The sequence below is a fragment of the Trichosurus vulpecula genome, chromosome 4, assembly GCF_011100635.1.
Source record: "Trichosurus vulpecula isolate mTriVul1 chromosome 4, mTriVul1.pri, whole genome shotgun sequence".
Classification (NCBI taxonomy): domain Eukaryota; kingdom Metazoa; phylum Chordata; class Mammalia; order Diprotodontia; family Phalangeridae; genus Trichosurus; species Trichosurus vulpecula.
The window spans coordinates 152762283-152782427 of NC_050576.1; positions in this window are offsets into that span (position 1 = coordinate 152762283).

The window sequence follows — 20145 nt, forward strand, 5'->3', positions numbered from 1 at the left end:
TCCTTCTCATTTCTCTTCCCAATTTTTCCTCTACTTCTCTAACTTGCTTTTCCAAATCCTTTTTGAGCTCTTCCATGGCCTGGGACCAGTTTGTGTTTTTCTTGGAGGCTTTTGTTGTAGACTCTTTGACTTTGTTAACTTCTTCTGTCTGTATGTTTTGGTCTTCTTTGTCACCAAAGAAAGAATCCAAAGTCTGAGACTGGATCTGGGTGTGTTTTCGCTGCCTGGCCATATTCCCAACCAACTAACTTGACCCTTGAGTTTTTCAGCGGGGTATGACTGCTTGTAGACTAAAGAGTTCTATGTTCCACATTTGGGGGGGACGTGCCAGCTCTGCCACACCAGCACTACTCCTTCCCCAAGAACCCCCAACCCAGACTGGGCTTAGATCTTCAGCAGGCTGTTGCACTCCTGCTCTGATCCGCCACTTAATTCCTCCCACCAGGTGGGCCCGGGCCGGAAGCAACTGCAGCTGTAGCTGCCCCACCTCCGCTGCCCTGGGGGCAGTGGCCGAACCATGAACTCCTTCCACTCCTGCAGCTTTTCCCACTAACCTTCTCTGCTGTCTTTGGTGTTTGTGGGTTGAGAAGTCTGGTAACTGCCGCAGCTCACTGATTCAGGGCGCTAGGGCACACTCTGCCTGGCTCCTGGTCTGGTTGGTCCATGCCGCTCACGCTGGGCTCTGCTCCGCTCCACTCCGCTCCCAGCTCCCAGCTCCCAGCTCCGTGTGGGATAGACCTCACCCAGAGACCATCCAGGCCGTCCTGGGCTGGAGCCCTGCTTCCCTCTGCTGTTTTTTAGGTTCTTCAGTTCTAGAATTGGTTCAGAGCCAATTTTTTAATAGATTTTTGGAGAGACTCGGTGGGGAGCTCACGCTAGTCCCTGCTTTCCAGCTGCTATCTTGGCTCCGCCCCACCTATTCTGATTTTCCTTAACCAATTCCCCGATTTTACCTTTTAAAGATTTGTTTTCCTCAATGAATTTTTTTTCATTTTTTTTTTCCATTTTTTTCTTTCCCCTCCCTCATTTGGTTTTCTAATGTCCTCCTTGAGTTCTTCCAGGAATGCTTTTTGGTCTGGAGACCTGTTCACTTTCTCTTTTGAGGTTTCAGATGTGGGTATAGTGTCCATGCTGTCCTCTTCTGAATTGGTATTTTGATCTTCCCTGTCTCCGTGATATGAATCAATCATCTTTGAAAGCTTCTTACAATTCTTTTTCATGGTGTTTTTTTTTCCCTCCTGGTTTCTGAAGTGGATCTCTATTTCTGAGGCTCAGGGGGCTCTGTCCCAAGTTTCTTGTGTTGGGATCTAGCTTTATGTGCTATGGCCTCTGGTTTCGTGAGGTATGGGGGAGGGGTGGTCTGCCTGCTGGGAGTCTCCTCTTCCCCAGGACTGCTCTACAGCAGGGGTGGTCTCAGCTCATGTCTGTGTTGGTGTCTGCCACTTCCTCTGGCTGTGCAAAGCCAAGTCTGGGGTCCTGGCATTGACATTAGTTAGCTCCACTCCCTGGGACTCAGTTACTCTCGTTGTTCTGCTAAGGTGAGGGCTGCTGGGACACCTCTCTTCCTGCACTAGTCTCCTTCCGCCACCACAGGAAGGACCCTCTCCCCCACTTCTCTCAATGCTAGAGCCCCCCTTCTGGCTCCTCTGTTTCTCCTGAGGTTTTATTCTCTGGGTTTATTCAAGGGAGGGATGTGAGCCACTTTACCTGCACATCCTGGTTACCGGGAGTCCAAGAAGGTGAGTTTCAAACCTTTAGACTGTGGGTTGGAGGCCTCTGGGCTAGCTGCTCCCTCGGCTACAAGGTCTGTGCTCCCACAGACTCCTGTCCTGGGCTGAGAGACCTGGGGCTCAATCGCCACCGGTAGCTGGTACTTCCCCCGCCCTGGGCCTGTTCCTGCTCCAGCAGCATTTCTCTCACCCAGCACGCTCCCAGACCTGCAGCCTGGCCGGATTCCTCTGCTGTTCCCAGTTGGTTTGGTCTGGTGCCCTTTCATTTGCCTGGGGTTGGAGGCCTCCAGGCTAGCTGCTCCCAGGGCCTCAGGCTCTGCACTCCAAAAGACTCCAGTCCTGGGCTGGGACCTCTAGCATTTCTTAACTTGCACCTTAATGGAATGGTTCTCATGAAGTGAGTAAATGAATTAATGTGAGGGGCCAAGAACAGAATGTATTCATCTGCACCCAGACGCATGGAAATGTAAACCTCCAGCTTTGGTGTAGGCATGTATATACACACACACATACATGTACACACATATGTATACACACATACAAATATTAGTCAGTGTGATTCAATGAAGTGTGGTTTTATTTTCCTAAGAGATGGCCCAGAAAACTTGGAGGGCCCAATTCACAAATCTGGTCCAGAGAATCAACATCTCATGGTATCTTATGAACCTAAGATGCACTATGAGTGCAATGTGCAAATCAAGGGTCAAAGAACCACAGAATATAAGAGTTGAGAGGAAACTCAAGGGTCATCTAGCCCAACTCACACCTGAACACGAATCCCCTCAATATTCCTAACAGGGAGTGATCTAGCCTCTGCATGAAAATCTCCAGTGATGGAGAACTCATTTCCCCCAAAGCCACCCATCATACCTCTGCACAGCACTAATTGCTAAAAAACTTCATTCACATGAAATCAAAACCTTCCTCTTTTCAACTTCTACCCACTACTCCTAAGTCTTCCAAATGACATCAATATATCCAGTTGATTTCCAAGTCTTGCTGCTTCTATCTCCATGACATCTCTCACGTCTGACCCCCTTCTCTTTATCTCCACAGCAGCCACCTTAGTTCAGGCTCTTGTCCACTCTCACCTAAATTCTCATAGTAATCTCTTAATTGGTCTTCCTGCTTCATGTGTGTGTATACACGCCTACACTCAAGTCTCTCCATGTTTTAGTCCATCCTCCACATTGCTGTCCAAGTGATTTTCCTTAAGAGAAGATTTTACCATATGACTCAACCAACTTCATTAGCTCACAATTGCCTTCAAGATAAAATACAAACTTCTCTGGCTTTTCACACTCCTCACAACCTGGCCCTAACCAATCTCTGGAGTCTTATTCGACATCAGCCCCACACCTGTACTCTGCATGACCTTCCCCTGCCTCTTCATGCCTTTGTGCAGCTGTCCCTGGTTTGTGGAAAGCCCTCCATCCTCATCTCCGCCCCACAGAATCCTTCTGTCCCTTAAAATGCAGCTCAGGCACTACCTTCTACAGGAAGCCTTCCCTGATTCCCCCAATTGATAGTGCCCTCCCCCCCAAAATACTTTGTAATTGACTACTTCACATTTATTTATTCTCTTTATGTTTATTCTATACACACAAACACACATATATGTATATACACACATATTTTATCTATACATATTTTATATACAATGTATGTGCATGGTATATATACATATATAACATGTGTGTATGTGTTTATATGTGTGTATATGTAAATATGTATGCATACATATATATGTATGTGTGTTATGTATGTGTGTGCATATATATATATTTTATATATATATGTATATATATAATTTAAAAATTAACTGATTGAGGATAGGGATTAATTGCTTCCTTTACTTGTACCTCCAGTGCCTAGCACATATATTATTGTTCAGTTGTTTTCAGTTGTGTCCAATGCTTCATGACCCCATTTGGGGTTTCCTTGGCAGAGATACTGGCGTGGTTTGCCATTTCCTTCTCCAGCTCATTTTACAGATGAGGAAACTGAGGCAAACAAGATTAAATGAGTTGCCTAGAATCACACAGCTAGTAAGTATCTCAGGCCAGATTTAAACTCAGGAAGATGAGTCTTCCTGACTCTAGGCCCAGCACTCTATCTGCCAGCAATCTAGCTGTCCCATCTGACACACAGTAGATGCTTAATATATATTGTTGATTGATTTATTAGGAGAGGAGAAAAGAGGAGAGAAGAAGGGATGGGAGGGAAAAGGAGGGAAGAGGACAGTAAGGGAAGTAAATGGAAAAGAAGGGTAAAGAGAGGGATGGGAAGGATTTCAGTTGGAAGGAAGAGGGAAGGGAAGAAGAAATAGTATGGGGGAGGAGGAGAAAAAAAAGACATCTCATGGTCCTTTTTCAACAATGAGGAACAACACTTATTCCTACCCAGCTGACTTTTCATGGATCTAAAGAGACTGACTTTAATTAACTCTGGGATATCATTTAAATGATTTTTTTTCCTTTGCTGAAAGACGTTAAATTTCCTCTTTACTATTCACACATTGCCCAGAAGTCCTGGCTTCCTAGGATTCATGATACAAATTTAAAATCTCTTTGCAAGGACTTCCCATCCCATGTACTTTTTGCAAGCAAGTACATGAACAAACTTCCCTTTCATCACCCTAGGGCCAGAGCTCCAGCACACAGGAAGAAAGGTACATGGTTACAGACATGAAGACCCTTCACCTTGGATTTTCTAGGATGGTCCCATTTTCATGAAAAGAAAGTGTACTGTTGCAGAATTTTGCAAAAGAACTATTGTCAGACTTTGGGTCCCAATTTTGGGTTCAGAGAATGTCCCCTCCTCTCACTCAACTATGAGGTTGTTCCTATAAAGAGGCAGGGAAAGAAGGATGCCTTTCTAGCTGGGTATATTCAGGGCTGTAGCATGTGGTACACCTTCCTGTTTTTCTTCCTTTGATGTCTTTTTATATATCTAATAAATCTGGGCCATGAGGGAGAAAAGAGTTTTTACCGCATTTTGTTTTTTTGGAAGGGAAGAGGTTCAATGATACATATCTGATCACAGGGATAGACCAGTTTTCTAAATCTCTTATCTTCCCACTTCCTTAGGACTAGGAAAGAGTATTTCACACATAGGGTGAGCATTTTAGCCTGGTATTTCTTGCCCTATCTGCCAAAGTTCCTCAAACTTCTGTGTCTCCAGTTGTGATTTAGTTGCCCCCTCAAGGCTATCCACAGGCTGTCCGTAATCTAAGTATATCCCTTTCCTGTTCTAGCCCTTCCCGTCCCTCAGCATTTTGGCAGACAAATGACCAGGCCACAAGACTTTTTCTCGAGGCTACAGACTGCTGTTTTCCCCTCCCTGTTTTCCCTCTGATGACAATACACTGGGGGATTCCCCAGTTGTCTACTTGGACTATCTAATTCTACACAATAATTTTGTGAAGTTAATTCCATTTAAAAATGGTGCAGCCCTATTTACAGCAGTTATTTTTGTAGTAGCTGAAAACTGAGAACAAAGTAGATTTACATCAGTTGGGGGATGGTTAAACAAATTATGGTACATGAATGTAATAGCATAGTTCTGTACTATAAGAAACAATAGTTTTGAAGAATTTAATGACGAATTATAAAGAAGTATGAGAATAGTCATATGAACTAGTGAAAAGTAAATAGAATCAGGACAACAATAGATGTAATGCTACAATAATGTAAATGGAGGTTAAAATGAAACTGAATACTTTGTAATTATAATAACCAAACTTGACTCCAAAGAAGAGATGAGAAAATATAGCTCCCTCCTTTCTTTGCAGAGGTAAGAAACTATGGATATAGAACATTACATATGCAGGGTACTGTCAGTCTGGGTTGATGGGTTGGTTATTTTTGCTGAGATAACTTTTTCTCTCTTTTTTTATTCTAAAAAGTATAGCTCTCTAGGCGGGACTGGAAGAAAAATATATTTAGAAATGAAGATGATGCAAAGACAAAAAATAGCAATAAAAGTTTAGCACCGTACTATATATACACAGTGAGGGATCCCAGAGATGGACAATCCCTGCACCCTATGTACTGCTTAGAGAGTCAAGACCTATTAAAGCAAACCAGTACAGAAATACCGGCTAATACGACAGGTGTAGACAACAAGTGCTATAGGGATTTGGAGGGAGACTCCTAGACTTATCACACATATTCTTCATGAAATAGGTAGGATTTGAACCGGACTTAAAGGGAAAGAATTCAATTAAAGGAAAATAAGATGCTTTAGAGAAAGTACCTTTCACCTGCTGCAGTGGTGGAAGACAGTGTACAGTAATAGAAAGAGTACTTGGTCTTAAAAGCAGAGGCATGCGTTCAACAGTAGCTCTGCTGCTTGCTGGTAAGTGACATTTATGGGTCTGAATTTCCTCAGCCAGTTAATGAAGGGATGGGATTATGTTCCTCAGATAGGAAAGTTCAGTAGGTGGTAAATAGAAGAACTTGGATGGAATGCAGTCCTTTCCATTAAAAAAAAAGTTTTTATTGATATTTTCTGTTTCTTTAATCACCATTTTGTTGTTCCGTCATGTCCGACTCTTCGTGACCCTGTGGACCACACTGTCCATGGAGTTTTCTTGGCAAAGATACTGGAATGGTTTGCCATTTCCATCTCCAGTGGATTAAAGCAAACACAGGTTAAATGACTTGCCCAGGGTCACATAGCTAGTGAATGTCTGAGGGTGGATTTGAACTCAGGTTATCCTGACTCCAGGCCCGATGCTCTATTCACCAGGCTAGCCCCCAAGGCATTCCTTTTATTCTTTGGCTGCCTTTGGCATCTGGCCTACAAGTGTCCAATAGTTTCTGTGTAGCTTTGGGGCAAGTCACCTAAGGTCTCTGGTCTTCAGTTCCCTCATCTATAAATTGAGGGGGTTGGAGCAGATGTCCTCTAAGCTCCCTTTCATGACCCTGTGAATTACTAAGGTCCATTCTGGCCCTAACATTTTAGAATAGAAGAAAACCATATTTTAAAAAAATTCTCAGTGGTAATGTCAATTACAGCCTGTTGAGCCAAATGGGCCAACTTGGCCCCTCCAACCTTGGGGTTTGGAGCCTTGGGCTCCAAATCAGAAAGGCTGTGTCAGATTGCCACCTCAAACACTTGCTAGTTGCGTGACCCTGGCAAATCACTCAAACTCTCAACCTCAATTTCCTCATATATAAAACAAGGACCATCATACCTCCATAGAGTTGTTGTAAAGATCAGTCAATGAACAGCCAATTTAAATATTGCCAATTATGTGCCAGAATCAAATGAAATTACATATGTAAGGCACTTGACCAACCTAAAATACTCTGTAAATGGCAATTGCCCAAGTCCCTTATTTTATAGATGCGGACACTAAGGCGTGGAGACGTTGTGACTTGTTTTTGTGTTCTTCTGGAGATGGTTTTTTCCTAAGCAGCAGACTGTTAGATGAGCTTATATCCTTTCTGTCTTCCTGGGCTCTCTAAGGACCTACCTGGCATGCCTCTATTATCTGTGGCTGTGCATAGGAGGGAAGGAGGGAGACCAAAATAACTAGGAACACTGGAAATTGACTGTGGAGCAATGTTCATCTGGTATTTTTCAGCATCACTGAACTGATTAGAGGCCCCCTCCCCCCACAAAAAAAGTTAAGGGAAGAAAGAGAAAAGGAACACACATTTAGTAAAGTGCCTACTATATGCCAAGTGTTTTACAAATTTTATCTCCTTTGATCCTTACAACAATCTCACGAGGTATGTTCTATCACTATCATCCACATTTTACAGATGAGGAAACTGAGACACAGAGGCTAAGAGACTTGACCAGAATCACACAGCTAGCAAGTGTTTGAGCCAGATTTGAAAGTTAAGCATGAGAGAAAGGAACTAAAGGTCAACTAGTAATATTTTATAACTGCTTGGGTTTGAAAGAATGAAGATAAACTTATATACCCTGGAGAATATGGAAGTTGCATAAGGACATTTTTGGCAGGGTATATAGCACACCCGGGTGGGATGATGAAGTAAGGGTAGGGGGAATTCTGTTGTCTGCTTAAACTATCCAAATCTACATAGAAAATACAGCTACGGAGTAGCTGCCCAATGTAGCTCCCACTGAGTAGTAAAATCAAATGCTGGGACTACCAAGCCCATCAATGGCTGCCTGTAGTAATAGGAAAAGCACTACGGCTAAAATGCATCATTTTTAGTTTATGAGAAACATTTATCATACAAGTACATGATGAAATCTTGCAGATATATAACCATTCACTCATCTAAGATGGATAGTAATAGCAATGTAACTTACTAAATTTAGCTCCTAGGGGAAAGTGTGTGGCATGTGTGTGTGTGTGTGTGTGTGTGTGTGTGTGTGTATGCGTGCGCGCTCGCGCGCTGCTCTGTTTCAGGGGAACTTATTTACCAGGCTGTGAGATACTGGGTGCATTATGATATAACCATAACAAAGTTAAAAATATATGACTAGTATAATTGGAAGGAAAATTGCTGCAAGCAATTTTAGAGAAGTAAACAGGGAAGGGAGGTATTCTAAGTGACTTCTTTGTGGGTCTGGACAATGTGATTTCCATCAACCAAATGTAATTCCATGTAGCAATGAGAAAAATCTGGAATAAGTAAATCAGAGATCAATAGAGGCCACAGTGTGCCACTCCTCATTAGTATTCTGGAAGCTAAGGGGGCAGAGATGATATCAAGCACTGGCCCCTTTCTCTACTACTGATAAATACTGTCAACAGTGAACCATTCAGCCCTGGAGAAGGCTTGTATGGCAAAAAGATCCAGAATTTGCAAAGCAAGGTCTTGGTCATAAACATTAACCTCTTTCAGAAAAACTTGATTTATAGCAATGCGTGACACATACTATACCCAGAGGACATTTTTTTTCTTTCCCAGTAATGTCAATTAACTGAACTGTGCCTTGTTGCCCAGAGTCTATGATGTCCACTAGTTGCTATAAAATCAAAGTACAAGCACCCATTACCACCTTTACAAACCAATGTAGTAGAAATGGCCCCTTAATTTAGAGTCAGGGTCTGAGTTCAAATATCAGTGCTGCTATTTACTGCCCGTGACCTTGAGCAAGATGTTTTACCTGGTTAAGCCTTAGTTCTCTTTGAAATTAAAAGGTTAGGCTAAGTGACCCTTGATCATTCTTTCACCTTTAAATCTGTAATTCTATTATCTTTCTCATCTAAGCACCTTGATATGCCATCATAATAAAGTTCATAATAGGAGACGTTGCAAGCAAGGGTTAGTCCTCTCATTTTACAGCTGGGAATGTGGAGACCCAGAAAGGTTTAGTGTCTCACAGAGAGTCAAGGTTCACATCCAGGGAAAAATAATAGGTTTTCAGATTGTCCTTCCTATTTCACTAGACATCACTGTCTCTTATATGGTGAAATCCATGTCTCAGAACACCAAGCTCTAGGTTTACATGGATTAGGTTCAATTTTTTTGTAGATGGCCCTCAAATCATTTGTTTACTTGCTTTTCCCTACTCCCAGAGTTTTTTCTCTGGGAAACTTACAAAATAGCTTATGTCCCATTCTGTACAGATATAAGTAAAAATATTCCTAGCTCCTTTTTGAGCACTCAGTATATCAGTGCATATTGGTAATAGGACAGCTTTTATATCACCCCACAGAAAGACTAAAGAAAACACAAAGGACTCATAATAACTCATCAACAACTCTCCTTCTCCACTATATCCAATAATCACTCCCTAGCTATACATCTCTTGATATATACTACTATCCCAAATGCTTAGACTTTCCTCAGAAAGAAAACAAACTTGGTGTTGAAAAAGAAGAAACCTCCTTCCTGTCAGACCTGAACCATTCAAATAATTCGCCATGGTAGCAGAAGTTAAAATCTAAGTTTTTTTTTAACTTTTCCAAATTAGAGTCTCAGTCCTTCGCTGTTCCCCTAGCTCCAGCATCAACTGGATAATTCTCTTCTCTCTAAGAAACTCATGTAGCCTAACTTCTCTTTTCCTATCTCTTAAAGGCTGGGATTTCAGAAACTCAACATTCTTCCAGCAGACTAGAATTCAGGAACACCCATCCTCTGTCCTGGTGGGTTGCCCTCTCCTTGGGGTGATGTGGATAGGTACATCTGCACTAGCTACCTGCCTCTGCTACTGCCTCTCCTTGACTGCATATGGGCATTCTAGGCCTATGGATTTGATGTCCAGGTACTCTTGTTACTTTACCACTGCTCCTGGCTGCTGCCATCTCCTGATATGACAGTCTTCATAGTCTCAAGGAAAATTTAAAGAGTAAAACTTTAACATACTGAGAGGACAAAGCTGCAGGAAATCTGTCTCATTTGGATTTTTGGACTGTTTAGTGCATAAAATATATATTTATGTATACATATATTATAAATGTAAAGTTACCACAAAAAATTTAAACTTAACCACCAATATGGCTATCTAACGATAGTGAATACATGAGAAAATTAATAATAAATGTGGGAGACATCCTGATATAAAGGATCAGAGAATCATAGATTTAGAGTTGGGACCTTAGAGGTCATCTAGTTCAGATCCTTCACTTTAAGATGAGGAAGCCAATGCCTAGAGAGGTCAAGTGATTTATCCAAAGTCATACTGCTAGTAAGTGGCAGAAGTGAGATTCAAACCCTTGTCTCCTTTCTCTAAATCCAGCATATTTTGCACTGTACTTCCCTCCCTCTTAAAGCACACACAGTGACTAGAAGCTGGTTTCATAATGTGAATTACAGTGTCTTAAAGCCGAAAAATACCTAAGAGATCATATAATCCAATTCTCTCATTTTCCAGATGAGAAAATTGAGTTTCAGACTAATTAATGACTTGTCCAAGGTTAAACAGTTGCACAAGAATCAGAACCAAGACCCAGGGCTCTCAAATACTGAGCCATCTTTTTTCTATATTACTACTCTTTTTCCCTTGAAAATACCTATGAGATTCAACCTTGCTTCTTAAATCCCATTGTCACTGTGGAAGTCTAGGCCATTCTCAGATCACACCTACACTGCTGTAACAACCTCTGAATTGACATCTAGATCTCTAGTCTTTCTTCACTGAATCCATCCTACACAGAGCTGTCCAGTCTGCTGAGCATCCTGGGAATGTTCGACTTACTGCCTGTCATTCAGGAACAGCAAAGGATTGAGTTACTAATTTGGAAAAGCTAAAGAAAATGACTCAAGAACCTACGAACTTTCAAGGTGCTCCAGTATCTTGCTCCATTCCATCTATCCAACCTTACTTCCCTGTCCTTCTGTGCAAGAAGGAAAGTCCATTCACGTCCTTTCACTCACACCATCTCTGCCTCTGCTCTTCACAAAACTGGAATGCCCTCTTCTCTTTCCCTCCCCTTATTTAAAGGCTACCACATCTTTCAAGACCCACTCCATGTTTCATCTATAAGGGTGGGGTCAACTGAGCAATTCAATCAAACTATCGGACCCCACCTAAAGTACGTGACAAAGTGTTATGCTTTCCTACCTTAACCAGGTACTAATGGATTTCTATTGAATTAAATCAACCAAAAGCATTCCAATAAAGTGTAAAAATAACTTGGTCGTTGTAGCTATTTCTGACGAGCCAGTGGATAAACTAGAAGTGCTGGAAGTATTCAGATTGCCTGAAGGAAACTGATAACACCATGAGGGGACAGGGATTTACGTAAAACCAGGGAGCTATATTTCTCTAATTTCTTTAAGATGTAACCTTTTATATCCAGGTCAAGTAGCCATTTGGAACTTAACTTGGTATGAGATGTAAGGTGTTGGTCTCAATAGAATTTTTTCTATCCTGCTGCACAATTTTCTCAGCAGTTTTTGTCAAATACTGAGTCCTTATTCCAGTAGTTGGGAGTTTTGTGTTTTAAGAATAGTAGGCTCATTTGCTTCTGTATATTATATATCTAATCTCTTCAACTGATTGATCTCTTTAATAGGTACTGAATTGTTTGGAAATTTGTTGTTTTTTAGTGTAGCTTGAGATCTGGCACTTCTGGGTCCTTTTGATTCCCGCTTATCTTAATTTATTTCCTTTGAGATTTTTGGCCTTTTTTCCACCACCATATGAATTTCTTTATTATTTTTCATAGGTCTATAAAGTAATGCTTTCATAATTTAATTTGTATGGCATTGAACAAGTAAATTAATTTTAAGAAGTATTGCAATTTTTGTTATATTGATTCACCCAATCCATGAACAATTAATCCTTTTTCCAATTATTTTGGTCTGTATTTCTATAAATAGTGGTTTGTAGCTGTACTTATATAGTTCTTAGAACGTAGACTCCCTGGTATTTTACAGATTCTGTAGTGATTTTAAATGGAATTTCTCTATCTCTTCCCGCTGAGTTTTATTGGTATTACATAGAAAGGCTGATGATTTATATGGATTTATTTCATATAACCTGCAAGTTTTCTGAAGTTATTGTTTCAATTAATTTTTTGGTTGACTCGCTACAGTTTTTTAAAGTATATCATCATCATATCCAGGGTGGGGGGGGAGGGGAAGAGAAGTGATAAAAGTTTCTTCTTTACCTATGCTCATTCCCTTAATTTCTTTTTTCTCGTCACATTGCCATAGCTATTTCTAGTATTAAGTCAAATAGATGTGGTGACAATAGACATCCTTATTTCACCCCTGATTTTATTCAAAAGGATTCTGGTTTATCTCCATTGCATATAATGGTAGTTCTTTGTTCAAGACAGACTGTTGCTGTTGTTTAGTCATTTCAGTCATGTCCGACTCTCTATGACTCCATTTGGGGTTTTCTTGACAGAGACACTAATGTGGCTTGCCATCTCCTTCTCTGGCTCATGTGACAGATGAGGAAATGGAGGCAAACAGGGTCAAGTGACTTGCCCAGGGCCACACAGCTAGTGTCTCAGGCCAGATTTGAACTCAGCAAGATAGTCTTCCTGACTCCAAGTCTTGTACTCTTTCCACAATGCCACCTAACTGCCCCTCTGAATAGATACTATTTATCATTTTAAGGAAAAACACATTTATTCTTTTGTTTTGAGTATTTAAAAGACAAATGAGTATTGTATTTTGGCAAAAGTTTTCTGTACCTATTGATATAATTATGATATCTGTTATTTTTTGTTAACATCATTAAGTTTATAGTTTTCCTAAAATTAAAGTAAACCTCATTCCTAGTATAAATCCAACCTAGTCATAATGTATAATCTTTGTTGTATGTTGTTTTATTCTCTTTGCTAATATTTAAGTTTTCTTTGTGGTTTCTTTTTTGTTCGTTTTTTGCATTCCTTTATAGTTTTCTTTTTCTGTTTGATTCTCCTTGATTTATATATCAGGATCTTCCTTATCCGTATAATAGAAGGAATTTGATAGGATTCCTGCTTTTGATATTTTTTCCAACCATTTTATGTAATATTAGAATTAGTTGTTCTTTGAATGTTTGATAGAATTTGTTTGTGAATCCATCTGGTCCTAGAGTTTTCCCCTCTTTGGAAGTTCATTTATGGTTTATTCAATTTCTTCCTCTGAAACTGGGTTGTTTAACTTCTCTATTTCTTATTATACTGAGTTAGATATTTTATTTCATTTAAATTTTTTGTTTTGTTGGCATGTAATAGGACAAAAATAGTTTCTAATAATAGCCTTTTTTCTTTATTTGTTGTGAATTCTTTTTCATTTTTAATACTGGTAATTCGGCTTTCTTTTTTTTTAATCAAAGTAGCTAATGGTGTATCTTTATTAATTTTTTTGGTAAAGCTTCATTATCTTTTAAAATAATTCCAAGTTTTATTTATTAATTCAAGAGGTTTTTTTCTATTTTTTTTTACTTTGTTAATCTCTTTGATTTTTAGGATTTCTACTTTGTTGTTTAATTGTGATTTTAAATTTTGCCGATGTTTTGGTATTTTTAACTGCATTCTCAATTCATGAAATTTTCATCCGTGCATCAGTCTTTTGTTGACTAAATGAGATAGTATATATAAACTACTTTGCATACCTTAAAGCAACATGAGAATGTAAACCATTATTAATATCTCTTCCTTTTCTGAACTAGCACTCTACATAAAGTCAGTGCCATTGAGTTCAATCATTAATTGTTCTCTAATTATTCCATGTAGGAATCACAATGGTTAATGAAGAGGCAAGGTAACATTATGGAAAGAGTTCTGCGGTTGTTGTTCGGTCATGTCTGATTCTTTGTGGCCCTATTTGGAGTTTTCTTGGCAAAGCTAGTGGAATAGTTTGTGATTTCCTTCTCCAGCTCATTTTACAGATGAGGAAACTGAGGCAAACAGGGTTAAGTGACTTGCCCAGGGTCATAGTTAGTAAATATCTGAGGTCAGATTTGCACCCAGCAAGATGAGTCTTCCTGACTCCAGACCCAGTACTCTGTCCACTGAGGCACTATTGAACTTGAACTCAGGAAGACATGAGTTCATATCCTACCTTAGACACTGTGTGACAAGCCCAACCAAGTCATCTAACCTCTGTGAACCTCAGTTTCCTCATCTTTAAGATGAGAATAATATTAGCACCTACCTCCCAGAGTTGTGAGGATCAAATAAGATAATGCCAGTAAAGTGTTCACAAACCTTAACCTGCCATTTATCAGCTGTGTAATCTTGGGCAATTTGTTTCATTTCTTTAGGTCCTAGCTTTTTCATCTGCAGAATGAGGGGCTAAGATTCCTTCCAACTCTAACATTCTATGAGTCCATAGGTTTCAGACACTGGCAGATTTTTGAGGAAGATACTTTTTGGTGAGGGATTATTTTTAACACTGCTTCTCATTTCACACCACCTGTCACTAGTTTACCATCAGATATTGGTAGCAGTTTCAAAGAATTGTCCTTAATCCCTCTCTGTGTCTTCTAGGGACTTCTAGGTAAACATAGACTTATTTTTTTACGTTTTTACTGATACATTGTGTGTGTATATCACCTTCATCTCCCAATATGTCCCTCCCCTCTTCCCCACCTAGAGAGCCATCCTTTAAAAAAACCCAAAGAACTAAAATAGAAAGGGGAAAAAGCATTTAGCCAAATTAACCAACATATCAACCCCTTCTGGTAGCATATGTGGTATTCCAAATCTGTAGCTCCTGAATATAGACTTCATCAACCTGAAATGGGCTTCAGAAAGCACTTCAAGGTTTTTTATTATTATTACCCACCACTTATAAGATGTATAACCTTGGTGCAGCTAGGTGCACAGTGAGTAGAGCACCGGCCCTGGAGTCAGGAGGACCTGAGTTCAAATCCAGCCTCAGACACTTGACACACTTACTAGCTGTGTCACCTTGGGCAAGTCACTTAACCCCAACTGCCCTGCCTTCCCCCCCCCCAAAGATGTGTAACCTTGAGAAATATCTACACTAGGGCGTTTCTTAGTAATTTCTAGATTAGGGTGTTTCTTATCTGTAAAATGAAGGGCTAAAATCCCTTCCAACTAGGAAATTTTATATGTCTATAGGTTTCAAACACCAGCAGATAGTTGAGGAAGCCCACTGTTGGCTTCCTATTATGGGAATGACTAGTCAAGATTGTATGAACTTATAAAAAAATTTCTCATAAAACTGCAACCTGCAAATTTGACTTTAGTTGACTACTTTTGGGGTTCCTATCTCTCTCCATTTCTAAACACCATCAAAAATAGAATTTGAAAGGAGCTCTGAAATCTACGTGTTTGTCCAACATTTTGTTGTTGCTGTTGTTCAGTGTGTCTGATTCTTCATGACCCCATGGACCAGAGCACACCAGGCTCTTCTGTCCTCCACTATCTTTCTAGAGACTGTCCGAGCTCATATTCCTTGCTTCCATGACACTATCTATCTGTCTCATCCTCTGCCATCCCCTTCTTTGGATTGTGAGCTCTTAAAGGGCACAGATCATGCATATTTTGCTCACTTGGAATAGCACTCAGGACAGTGACACACGCAGAGACACATATGCTTTCAGATAAGTCTGAATGACAATATATATTTAAAATGGGGTATTCCTGTGTCTCTGTTTAAGGGTCACAAAGAACTGGTTTAAGCCAATGGCAAGCCATCTCAAAGCAAATCTGATGGTGTCTGTGTTTCAGAGGACATCCTAACCTAGGCCTTTAAAAGAAGACCTTTAACACAATTGAGGCTTAATTGATATCCAACAGGCAACATGCCTCTGATTCCCTCCTATTTAATTATAGTCCTCAAACTCAGTTATTTGCCATTATTTAAATAACCTAGCCCTCCTCCATGTACCATCCATCCTCAGCTGTTCTTCTTTGGTCACAAAGGACTAGATTTTACTAATGAAGTTTTCATGGTCTGATGGTTCAGAGCAGTGTCAAGCTGTTTGCAACAGCAATACTAGAAGACGAGGGGGAACAAAATGTCCATCCCTGCTGGCCATTCAAGGCTAATAGGATTGTGTTTCATGTCCTCGTACCAGATTGCCACAGTTTCCTTATGTGATGCATCTGGGGTAAAGTCACTCTGTGAACAAAAGCCCCAGATCCTGACACCCATAACCTGATTTAACCTAGCAGTGATTAATTGGCAAATAGCAGAGTTTTGTGTTTTTTGTTTTTTAAATAAGGGATTAGAACAAGACAAAATGCATTCATGGAAAGGTCAGCTGCTCCCACTGAATCTAAGTGTTCTGCATATGATCACCATAGAAGCAAATTCAAGCTTTTTGTCAGGCAGCTCAGTATACTAGTTGCAGAGCTAGAGTACAGAGTCAAATGGGTTCAAGTACTACCTCTGACATACCCTGACTGGTTGTGTGATCCTGGACAATTCATTTTATTTCCCAATGGTCTAAGATACTCAAATTCTTAAGTTGCAGAGCGGGTGTTGATTTGATTTGGTAGATGAGTTTCCTCACTGGGAATTTCCAACCTTAATGAAATCATAGGTCTTGTCCAGAAAAAAACAAATAAAAATGGGATGGGGTAGAGAGGAATTATCACAGACTTTCCAGGAAGGGAAAGATTCTAATGTGGGAAGATATGGTAGGGCCATCCCAACTGCTCTCATGTCTAGAAGCTCCTAGCGCACTCCCTGTACACAGGGTCCCAAAGAAAGCTATCCCAGATTCAAAACATTCCATGTGTCACTATTCACTAAAAGCCAAAACTCACAAGCCACTACCAATGTATTTACTTTTCCCCACCAGCCAGGCAACAAAATAATTCACAACAAAAGATATTTCATCAACTAGCATAGAAAATAAAATAATGAGAAAGGATTATCACTTGCACCTATAGGACCATCTCTCAAATTGTACTACACCATCTGGGGAGAATGCATCCAGGAGAAAACACTGGAACATTGGAATTTCCACCGACACACAGGGAATGTTCTCAGAGGGCATACATATAGGGGATGCATGTGACTCAGGCATATGCATTATTGGGACAATTCACATATCCTATGCTACAAAGTTGCCTAGGTCCCATAGTGATGTCTGTGATGGACATTGTGTTTCTAGTAGGCATCACGTTATTTCTGATGGGCATCTCTGATCACAGGACTGCTTACTGCCACTACCTACTGGGTTTTATTAGGGACACTGACTAAAATGGACTTCAGTTAAGAAGTTCTAAGTTTATATTCTGCCTCAGACCCTTAAAAGCTGTGTTAACATGAGAAAAATCACTTAATTCCTTTGAACTTCAGTTTTCTATTCTGTAAAATGGGAATAGTACCTGCCTTATAGGCTAGATAGATAGATCAATAGGTGTCCCAGGCTGGGGGGGGGCGCAAATGTTCCTACACTCAAGGAGCTTACATTTTAACTGAGGAAGACAACATACATGCTTTGGGGGGAAATAAAATATAATATATAACTATATATTTAAAATAAATATAAATTATAACAAATTAAATATAATAAATAAATATAAATCTGTGCCATCCAAGAGCTTACAAATATAGTTGGGAAAGAAGACACAAAAATTTAAATAACAATACAGAGTTAAATGGTAATACAGGTGCAACAGATATGTTAAGTAGTACTTGATTAATTACTAAATGAGTGGCATCTATTACTTTAGGGCAGGGGTTCTTAACTGTTCTTATGTTATAGGCCTCTTTGGTAGAGCCAAATAATGTTTTTCAGATGCACAAAATGAAATACATAGTATTACTATGGAAACTAATTATATAGGGATACAGCTGTTAACATGTTTTTTTAAACATACAATTTCACATAACCCAGGCCATGAGCCCTTAGTTTAGAAGAAAGCAAAATCACCATGTAAGGAAAACAGGAATGAAAAAATGGAGATTGGAAAATTTGGACAATGGATCAACCTGATTCAAGTTCAGTGTAAGTTGTTGGGGCCTGGGGGTGGGGAAGGGATGCTGGATAGCTAAGAAAGTACAAGATTAGGAAGCGCTTTGAATGCCAGACAGGAATATTGCCTTGATTCTGTCATAAAGAAACACTGAAAGTTGTTGAGCAAGAAGGTGACATTATGAAATCTAAGTATAATGAACACTAGTCTGGCAATGCTACACTGGCTAGATTAGTAGGGGGAAAGATCAGAAGAAAAAAGGTCAGTCAGGAGGCTGTAGTAATTCAGTAGTCATTCAGATGTCAAGTAATACGATCCTGAATTACAGTGATGGCAGTGGAGAGAAAAGATTGGATGTAAATGGACATGACAGACAATTTAATGGAAGAATAAACATGGCTTAATGATTGACTAGTTATGAAGGATGAAGGAGAGAGATGATTTTAATCTATGTAAGTGGAAGAATGACAGAGACAAAGAATTTGGGCAAGACAGCTGATCAGGGGAAGATGTAAAGTTCAGTTTCAGAAACACTGAATCTGAAGTGATGGTGAGATATATAACTGGAAGTGTCTGATAGAGACATATGCAGGCTTGAAGATCAAGTAAGAGGATGGAAAAGGAGAAGTGGATGGATTTGGGAGTCCTTAACAAAGAAATAATTGTTGAATTAGATGGCTCAAGAAAAAATATTGTGAAAGAAAAGCAAAGAATCATTGATTAGGCCTTGGGAAAATACCAACAATTGAAGGGATGAGGAAGAGGCAGTATGCAAGGAGGAAAATTTATCAAAGGGGAGAACCATTAGAAAGTCATGGAACCCAAGGGAGAATGGAGTTTCAAAGAGGAAGTGGGTAGTAGAGTCATAAGTTTCATCCCCTAGGATGAAGACAGAGAAAAGGTCAATGAATCAGCTGGTAAGGAAATCATTAGCAAATTCTGAGGAAGGTTTCAGCAGAGAGGGAATGCTGAAGACAGACTGCAGGGGGTTAAGGAGGGACTGAATGGTGAGGAAAGGAAAGTAATTAGATATAAGAGATCTAGGCCTGAACATTTCATTCCAGATGGGATTTCAGATGGAAACACTCCCCACCACCTTCAAGTGACAACCTATCTCTTTTTCTACCTCTCTTTCCTTGATCCCCTTGGAGGCCAGCAGGAACCATGTCTTACAGGCCTCTTTTGTATAGTTGTGTTTGATATGGATCACCCCACTGTGATCTAGGTCTTTAAGACTCTCACACTGAATTCTGGCTGAGCACCTTACTTGGGATTTCCCTGAAAAGCCACTTGCTTCCTTCAGGGCATTGGTCACATTGGGTGATTTACATCTAAGTGTTGGAGATTTTGATCTCTTGAAAATGGTTAGTGATTTCCTTTGGCAACTCTAATGTTCTTTTCTATATTTTGACCAAGATGCTAGTCCTGGAAGCCCTTTATAAGTACAAAGTTTGGCAATCCTTAGAAAAGGATTATACCCTCCACCTACCTCATGCCAGACATGTAATGGACTTAAAATACAGAATGACGTGTATATTTGTGGACATGGTCAATGCCAGAATTTATTTTGCTGGACTGTTCACATTTGTTATGAGGGTTTTCTCTTTCTTTTTTTTTTAATTGTTCAATTGGAAGGAGCTAATGGGAGCAAGAGACAATTAGTGCTTGTAAAATTAATTAGCTAATTATTTTTTGAAAGAAACACATTAGCATGTAGGGTGGACTGTTGGAATATAGCCCTTACATAGGACTTCCAGCTAGGTGGTACAGCAGATAGTGCCAGGCCTGGAAACAGGAAGGCTCATCATCTTTTCAAATCTGGCCTTAGACACATGCTAGCTGTGTGACCCTGGGTAAGTCATTTAATCCAGTTTGTCTCAGTTTCCTCATCTGTAAAATGAGCTGGAAAAGGAAATAGAAAACCACTCTAGTATCTTTGACAAGAAAATTCCAAATGGGATCATGAAGCACTGGACATGACTGAAACACAGCTCAACCAAATTATATAGATTTAGAGCTTGAAGAGAGACCTCCATGGAACGCTAGTATGTTGTATTCATATGCAGAAGCCTATACTTGAGATGGTCCCCTGACACAATTTTAGTTGATATATTCTTTGTTTGATACCTATGAGTT